General features: G+C 42.6%; 1 pseudogene; it reads left to right on the forward strand.

Moving 5' to 3' along the window:
• LOC112069564 (fibulin-5-like) overlaps positions 1-8,393 on the forward strand; it is a 13,403-nt pseudogene extending 5,010 nt beyond the window's left edge.
• The last annotated feature ends 1,525 nt before the right edge of the window (positions 8,394-9,918 follow it).

The following is a 9,918-nucleotide window of genomic DNA, read 5'->3' on the forward strand; positions in this document are numbered from 1 at the left end:
GCCAGCCAGATCAAACACAGACAGTCAGATCAACAGTCAGATCAACAGTCAGATCAACAGTCTGATCAACAGTCTGATCAACAGTCAGATCAACAGTCAGATCAACAGCCAGATCAACAGTCAGATCAACAGTCAGATCAACAGTCAGATAACAGTCAGATCAACAGCCAGATCAACAGCCAGATCAACAGTCAGATCAACGGCCAGATCAACAGTCGGATCAACAGCCAGATCAACAGCCAGATCAACAGCCAGGGTAACAGCCAGATCAACAGTCAGATCAACAGCCAGATCAACAGCCAGATCAACAGCCAGATCAACAGCAATACATGATACTAACATCCAAATATGATTAAGTTTTAAAAAGTAATTACAGATTGACCAATAGTGAAGAGAACAGGTCCCGAAATCAATCCCTGTGGTACACCTTTATGTACTTCAAGAAATTCAGACTTAACTCTGTAAATCAGGATGGCCTGAATTCAGACTTAACTCTGTAAATCAGGATGGCCTGAATCAGACTTAACCTGTAAATCAGGATGGCCTGAATTCAGACTAACTCTATAAATCAGGATGGCCTGAATTCAGACTTAACTCTATAAATCATTGACACAGAACCTGTTGGTGGAAAATCAGTGCATATATTTTATATAATTATACATATATAGTGTCAAGGCACAAGGCGAGACACAGATGCAGACACAGGAGGTAGATGGTTGGACTCTTAGATGTTTAATAATCCAAAAGGAGTAGGCAAGAGAATGGTCGTGGACAGGCAAAAAGGTCAAAACCAGATCAGAGTCCAGGAGGTACAGAGTGCCAGACAGGCTCGAGGTCAAGGCAGGCAGAAATGATCAGGCAGGCGGGTACAGAGTCCAGAAACAGGCAAGAGTCAAAAACCGGGAGGACTAGAAAAAGGAGAATGCAAAAAACAGGAGAACGGGAAAAAACGCTGGATGACTTGGAAATATACAAGACGAACTGGTACAGAGAGACAGGAAACACAGGGATATATACACTGGTACAGAGAGACAGGAAACACAGGGATAAATACACTGGTACAGAGAGACAGGAAACACAGGGATAAATACACTGGTACAGAGAGACAGGAAACACAGGGATAAATACACTGGTACAGAGAGACAGGAAACACAGGGATAAATACACTGGTACAGAGAGACAGGAAACACAGGGATAAATACACTGGTACAGAGAGAAGGAAACACAGGGATAAATACACTGGTACAGAGAGACAGGAAACACAGGGATAGAGAGAGACAGGAAACACAGGGATAGAGAGAGACAGGAAACACAGGGATATATACACTGGTACAGAGAGACAGGAAACACAGGGATAAATACACTGGTACAGGGAGACAGGAAACACAGGGATAAATACACTGGTACAGAGAGACAGGAAACACAGGGATAAATACACTTGTACAGAGAGACAGGAAACACAGGGATAAATACACTGGTACAGAGAGACAGGAAACACAGGGATAAATACACTGGTACAGAGAGACAGGAAACACAGGGATAAATACACTGGCACAGAGAGACAGGAAACACAGGGATAAATACACTGGGGAAAATAAGACCTGGAGGGGGTGAAGACAATAACAAGACAGGTGAAACAGATTAGGGCATGACATATAGCATCAACATGTTAAAAAAAAATCTGATTTCCCCTAGCTAATGTGTCTGCAGTCGGCTTTGATCGTAGTGTAATGAGACAGGCAGAGAGAGTGATGAGACAGGCAGAGAGAGTGATGAGACAGGTAGAGAGAGTGATGAGACAGGCAGAGAGTGATGAGACAGGTAGAGAGAGTGATGAGACAGCAGAGAGAGAGTGATGAGACAGGCAGAGAGAGCGATGAGACAGGCAGAGAGAGCGATGAGACAGGCAGAGAGAGCGATGAGACAGGCAGAGAGAGTGATGAGACAGGCAGAGAGAGCGATGAGACAGGCAGAGAGAGTGATGAGACAGGCAGAGAGAGTGAGCTCGTCCGTGTGGTCGGCGAACCCTCAAGCTTCTGGCTCGTTCGCTCTGCGTGGCATCGACTGTTCCACAAAACCATGCTGAAGTGGCCAAGTCTATATTCACGTTTATAAACAAAGGGTCACTACAGTTCTTATTATATGTGGTGGTGATCATAGTTTTTTTTTAGTTCATTTTATCAGAGAGGAGGGTGAGCAACATTTTATTTTTAATAGTACAAGGGGGGAAATATTTTCCGTTGGGGGAGGAGGGATGCATTTAACCCAGTGGAACCAACTCTCTCTCTCTCTTCTCTCTTCCAGACATGGATGAGTGTGAGACAGACTCCCACCAGTGTAACCCCACCCAGGTGTGCATCAACACAGCTGGAGGATACACCTGCTCCTGTACCGAGGGCTACTGGCTGGTCGGGGACAGTGTCAGGGTAAGAACCTGTGTTGTGTGTGTGTGTGTGTGTGTGTGTGTGTGTGTGTGTGTGTGTGTGTGTGTGTGTTGTGTGTTGTGTGTGTGTGTGTGTGTGTGTGTGTGTGTGTGTGTGTGTGTGTGTTATGTGTGTGGGAAATTTGTGCAACGAATGGTAAGTTCTGGGTTTCCACCCATTACAGACAATGAAATCATATTATTTCAGGAGTAGGCCAGATACTATGCTATATCGTCATTACGGAAATGTCAATCATTACTATATGTGGAAATACACTATATGTTTAAAGTGTTTTTTTGCTGTGTGTGTGTGTGTGTCTGCACGGTGTGTGTGTCCCCATCTGCCAAGGTGGGGACACACCTTGCTTTTCCTGATTGTTCCAGGTCTCTTTGTGTGTCCAGACATTTTTTTATTTTTTTTTATTTCACCTTTATTTAACCAGGTAGGCTAGTTGAGAACAAGTTCTCATTTGCAACTGCGACCTGGCCAAGATAAAGCATAGCAGTGTGAACAGACAACACAGAGTTACACATGGAGTAAACAATAAACAAGTCAATAACATGGTAGAAAAAAGAGAATCTATATACAATGTGTGCAAAAGGCATGAGGTAGGCAATAAATCGAATAATTACAATTTAGCAGATTAACACTGAAATGATAAATCATCAGATACATGCTGCCACGCACACACGCACGCACACACACACACACACACACACACACACGTTTAAAGTGCCTTATGAAAGTATTCACAGCCCTTGACTTTTCCACATGTTGTTGTGTTACAAAGTGAGGTTAAAATGTTTATTAATTGTCATTTATTTTGTCAACGATCTACACAAAATACTCTGTAATGTCAAAGTGGAAGAAAAATTCTAGCATTTGTTAAATAATAAATAATGAAAACACTAATATATTGTGATTAGACAAGTATTCAACCTCCTAAGTCCTCTAGGATTTTGCCTGTGCTTAGCTCCAGTCTGTTTTTTTTATCCTGAAAAACTCCCCAGTCCTTATCTATTACAAGCATACCCATAACATGATGCAGCCACTGCTATGCTTGAAAATATGGAGAGTGGTACTCAGTAATGTGTTTGTATTGGATTTGCCCCAAACATAACACATTGTATTCAGGATTAAAAATTAATTGCTTTGCCACATTTTCTGCAGTTTTACTTTAATGCATTGTTGCAAACAGGAGGCATGTTTTGGAATATTTGTATTCTGTACAGGTTTCCTTCTTTCCACTCTGTCAATTAGGTTAGTATTGTAAAGTGACTACAATACATTGTTAATCCATCCTAATTTTTCTCCTATCACAGTTATTAAACTATGTAACTGTAATTAAAGTCACCAGTGGCCTCATGGTGAAATCTATAGCCTAGTGGTTGGGCTTGTAACCAAAAGGTTGCAAGTTCAAATCCCCGAGCTGACAAGGTACACATCTGTCATTCTGCCCTTGAACAAGGCAGTTAACCCACTAGGCTGTCATTGAAAATAAGAATTTGTTCTTAACTGACTTGCCTAGTTAAATAAAGGTTTTTAAAAAGTATGCTTTTTTACATTTTTACCCATCAACCAATAGGTGCCCTTCGTTGCGAGGCATTGGAAAACCTCCCTGGTCTTTGAGGTTGAATCTGTGTTTGAAATTCACTGCTTGACTGAGGGACCTTACAGATAATTGTATGTGTTGGGTACAGAGATGAGGTAGTCATTCAACCATGCAACTTATTATGTGACTTGTTAAGCACATTTTTACTCCTGAACTTATTTAACCTCTACTAGAGCGCTGACCAACAAAAAAATAAATAGAAAACAAAGGTTTTTTTCTTTGTATTATCTTTAATCAGATCTAATGTGTTATATTCTCCTACATTAATTTCACTTTTCCACAAACTTCAAAGTGTTTCCTTTCAAATGGTACCAAGAATATGCATATCCTTGCTTCAGGTCCTAAACTACGTCATTTTAGGGGCCATTTTTTTTTTTAAAGGGTCCGATCCTTATGAGGTTTTAAGCTTGTCATAGCAAAAGGGGTTGAATACTTCTTGACTCAAGACATTTCAGCTTTTTCATTTGTAATTAATTTGTTAAAAAAAAAAAGTAAAACCACAATTCCTTTTTTATATTATGGGGTATTGTGTGTAGGCCAGAAGTGGTAAAAAAGTCGAGGTAATATACTTGTGGTAATGTTGTAGTGAAGTTGGTACTCTAACCTCTCTCTAGAACGTGGATGAGTGTGAGGACAACCCTGCGCCCACGGCTGCTTCAAACACCTACGGCTCCTACATGTGTAGCTGTGAAGAGGGATCAAGGCTGGCTGGTGACGGGACCACCTGCAATGGTGATGATGAGAGAATCATAAGGTTCTGTGTTGCTTGCAACCAAAGAGAAGGTGGCATCCCTATGGCACCTATTCCTATAGAGTCACACTACTTTAGACCAGAGCCCTATTCCATATAGTACACTACTTAGACAAGAGCCCTATGGCACCCTATTCCCTATATAGTAACTACTTTGACCATAGCCCTATGGCACCCTATTCTATATATAGTACACTACTTTAACCAGAGCCTATGGCACCCTTCCTATATATAGTGCCTACTTAGACCAGAGCCTATGGCACCCATTCCTTATATAGTGCACTACTTTAGACCAGAGCTATGGCACCTATTCCCTATATATAGTGCACTAACTTTAGACCAGAGCCCTATGGCACCTATTCCTACTTTAGACCAGAGCCCTATGGCACCCTATTCCCTATTTAGTGCACTACATTAGACCAGAGCCCTATGGAACCCTATTCCCTATATATTTTTTTTCACCAGGTAATTTCACCCAGAACACATTCTCATTTACAGCAATGAGCTGGGGAATAGTTACAGGGGAGAGGAGGGARGATGAATGAGCCAACTGGAAGCTGGAGATGATTAGGTGACCATGATGGTATGAGGGCCAGCTTGGGAATTTAGCCAGGACACCGGGGTTAACACCCCTATTCTTAGGATAAGTGCCATGGGATCTTTAGTGACCAGAGTCAGGACACCTGTTTAAAGTCCCATCCGCAAGACGGCACCCTACACAGGGCAGTGTCCCCAATCCCTGGGGCATTGGGATATTTTTTTGACCAGAGGAAAGAGTGCCTCCTACTGGCCCTCCAACACCACTTCCAGCAGCATCTGGTCTCCCATCCAGGGACTGATGGGTACCCTATGGCACCCTATTCCCTATATATAGTGCACTATGTTTGGCCAGAGCCCTATGGTGCACTATATAGGGAATAGGGTGCTATTTGAGACACTAAGTTGTTGCAGTGAGACAGATAAAGGAGGTCTATGGTGACCTAGTGATTCATAACCATCATTATGTTATATCTGCTATTGGTCTGTCATCATTTGTGCCCCTCCTTACACTTTGAACTGTAATTCTTGGGCAATATTGTAATGACAGTGATGACTATGATGTGATGTTACTGTGGTGTACTGTGTTGTTACTGTGTTGTTACTGTGGTGTACTGTGATGAACTGTGTTGTTACTGTGGTGTACTGTGGTGTACTGTGATGTACTGTGATGTTACTGTGATGTACTGTGATGTTACTGTGATGTACTGTGGTGTACTGTGGTGTACTGTGATGTACTTGGTTTACTGTGATGTTACTGTGGACTGTGATGTACTGTGATGTTACTGTGATGTTACTGTGATGTTACTGTGTGTGTGTGTACTGTGTTGTACTGTGATGTTACGGTGATGTTACTGTGTTGTACTGCGATGTTACTGTGGTGTACTGTGATGTTACTGTGGTGTACTGTGATGTTACGTGATGTTACTGTGGAGTACTGTGTTGTCCTGTGATGTACTGTGATGTTACTGTGATGTTACTGTGGTGTACTGTGTTGTACTGTGATGTTACTGTGTTGTTACCGTGTGTGTACTGTGATGTTACGTGATGTACTGTGATGTACTGTGATGTACTGTGATGTTACTGGTGGTGTAGCTGTGATGCTACTGTGTTGTTACTGTGTTGTACTGTGATGTTAACTGTGATGTTACTGTGGTGTACTGTGATGTACTGTGATGCTACTGTGATGTTACTGTGATGTATGTGATGTTACGTTGGTGTACTGTGATGTACTGTGTTGTTACTGTGATGTACTGTGATGTACTGTGATGTACTGTGGTGTACTGTGATGTTACTGTGATGTACTGTGATGTATGTGGTGTTACTGTGTTGTACTGTAGTTACTGTGGTGTACTGTGATTACTGTGGATGTTACTGTGTTGTACTGTGATGTAACTGTGATGTACTGTGATGTACTGTGTTATTGTTACTGTGGATGTACTGTGGTGTACTGTGATGTTACTGTGTTGTTACTGTGATGTTTACTGTGGTGTACTGTGATGTTACTGTGATGTTACTGTGATGTACTGTGATGTACTGTGTTGTTACTGTGGTGTACTGTGAATGAACTGTGGGTACTGTGATGTACTGTGATGCTACTGTGATGTTACTGTGATGTACTTGTGTTTGTTACGTGGTGGTGGTACTGTGATGTTACGTGATGTACTGTGGATGTTACGTGATGTTACGTGATGTTATGTGATTTGTTTACTGTGGGTGTACTGTGATTTACTGTGCGTATTGTTTGTTACTGTGATGTTACTGTGGTGTTACTGTGATGTTACTGTGGTGTACTGTGGTGTTACTCTAATGTTACTGTGATGTACTGTGATGTACTGTGATGTACTGTGATGTACTGTGATGTACTGTGATGACTATTAATGCTGTGTATCACCTGTAGACTTGGACGAGTGTGGTTTCTCTGAGTTTCTGTGTCAGCACCGCTGTGTGAACACTCCTGGCTCCTTCCAGTGTCACTGTCCAGCGGGATACTATCTGTATGAGGATGGGAGGAGCTGTGAAGGTAATCAGGGACACCTACTGTACTAACCCTAACCTGTCCAGGGAGTGGAAGGTTCTGTGAAGGTAATCAGGAACACCTACTGTACTAACCCTAACCTGTCCAGGGAATGGGAGGTTCTGTGAAGGTAATCAGGGACACCTACTGTACTAACCCTAACCTGTCCAGCGGGATACTACCTTTATGAGGATGGGAGGAGCTGTGAAGGTAATCAGGAACACCTACTGACAGTAGGCTGTAACCTGTCAGCATGACAGGAGACTGACTTACTGGGTGAATCTCAGTATATCAAATCAAATGTTATTGGTCACATACACATATGTAGCAGATGTTATTGCGGGTGTAGCGAAAGGCTTGTGTTCCTCGCGTTGCGTTCTCTCTCCTCGCTTCTTACTCAAAATGTCAGAGGAAACTAAGGATCTTCTCTTCAAAGCTATCCTCGTTAACCTCTGGCATTTTGGGAAGGTGATGAGAATACTTTTTAGATTCACCCCGGGACTAACTTTACCATAACCTTTCTAGATAGGACTAGATAGATGTAAACCTACTGTAGGTATCTCTCCAGGAACAGAGTTGGAGAGCCCTGGACTAGATAGATGTAAACCTACAGTAGGTATCTCTCCAGGAACAGGGTTGGAGAGCCCTGGACTAGATAGATGTAAACCTANCAGGAGGGTCTCTCTCCAGGAACAGGGTTGGAGAGCCCTGGACTAGATAGATGTAAACCTACAGTAGGTATCTCTCCAGGAACAGGGTTGGAGAGTCCTTTAGTATAGTATACCTACCTATTGCTTGTTTTGTTTTCATTGTGTAATAATAATATTTGTGATTTGTTGTGATGGATGATGATGTTGTCTAACTGACGTGAATTGTTGTGTGTTTGATTTCTGAAGATATCAATGAGTGTGAGACTGGTAACAACACGTGTACAACAGCACACGTATGTTTCAATTTCCAGGGAGGATATACGTGCTTGGATCCGCTAAAATGTGATCCGCCGTACGTTGAACTCAGTGACAAGTAAGTACTCTCAATACTCTCTCTCTCTCTAAGGACTGTAGTCATATTAATGCCTAGTCAATATCTCTCATTATAACTAACTATTGCTATTTTAACGCTTCGAACTTAAAAAAGAWWWWTWTWTWTTTTTTTCCTTTATGAAATCAGATGTTTTTTTTTAAAGTGATACACTACTAGACCAAAAGTATGTGGACACCTGCTTGTCGAACATCTCATTCCAAAATCATGGCCATTAATATGGAGTTGGTCCCCCCTTTGCTGTTATAACAGCCTCCACTCTTCTGGGAAGGTTTTCCACTAGATGTTGGAACATTGCTGTGGGGGACTTGCTTCTTTTCAGCCACAAGAGCATTAGTGAGGTCGGGCACTGATGTTGGGTGATTAGGCCTGGCTCACAGTCGGCGTTACAATTCATCCCAAAGGTGTTTGATTTGGTTGAGGTCAGGGCTCTGTGCAATCAAGTTCTTCCACACCATGCTTCCACTGCTCCAGAGTCCAATGGCGGCGAGCTTTATACCACTCCAGCCAATGCTTGGCATTGCGCATGGTGATCTTAGGCTTGTGTGCGGCTGCTCGACCATGGAAACCCATTTCATGAAGCTTCTGACGAACAGTTCTTGTGCTGACGTTGCTTCCAGAGGCAGTTTGGAACTCGGTAGTGAGTGTGGCAACTGAGGACAGATGTTTTTGTACGCACTACGTGCTTCAGCACCTGACGGTCCCGTTCTGTGAGCTTGTGTGGAATATCACTTCACAGCTGAGCCGTAGTTGCTCCTAGACGTTTCCACTTCACAATAACAGCAGGGACGAAATTTAACAAACTGACTTGTTGGAAAGGTGGCATCCTATGACCATGCCACGGTGAGCTCTTCAGTAAGGCCATTCTACTACCAATGTTTGTCTATGGAGATTGCATGGCGGTGTACTCGATTTTATACACCTGTCAGCAACGGGTGTGGCTGAAATAGCCGAATCTACCAATTTGAAGGGGTGTCTACATACTTACGCATATATAGCGTACAGTTGAAGTCGGAAGTTTACATACGCCTTAGCCAAATACATTTTAACTCCGTTTTTCACAATTCCTGAATTCCCTGTCTTAGGTCAGTTAGGATCACTACTTTAGTTTAAGAATGTGAAATGTCAGGATAATAGTTGAGAGAATGATTTATCACATTCCAAGTGGGTCAGAAGTTTACATACACTCAATTAGTATTTGGTAATATTGCCTTTAAATTGCCTCCTTGCTCGCACACGCTTTTTCAGTTCTGCCCACAAATGTTCTATGGGATTGAGGTCAGGGCTTTGTGATGGCCTCTCCAATACCTTGACTTTGTTATTATGGAGCCCCATTAGTTCCTGCCAAGGGCAGCAGCTACTCTTCCTGGGTTTATTCTGGATTCGCAATTATTTCCTGCCAAGGCCAGAGCTACTTCCCTGGGGTTTGTTAATGGTTCTTAGTTCCTGCAAGGCAGCAGGCTACTCTTCCTGGGGTTTATTATGGTTGCTCATTAGTTCCTCGCAAGCAAGCGCAGTATACTCTTCTTTCATCTGG

Source organism: Salvelinus sp. IW2-2015, unplaced genomic scaffold, assembly GCF_002910315.2.
Source record: "Salvelinus sp. IW2-2015 unplaced genomic scaffold, ASM291031v2 Un_scaffold1048, whole genome shotgun sequence".
Classification (NCBI taxonomy): Eukaryota; Metazoa; Chordata; class Actinopteri; order Salmoniformes; family Salmonidae; genus Salvelinus; species Salvelinus sp. IW2-2015.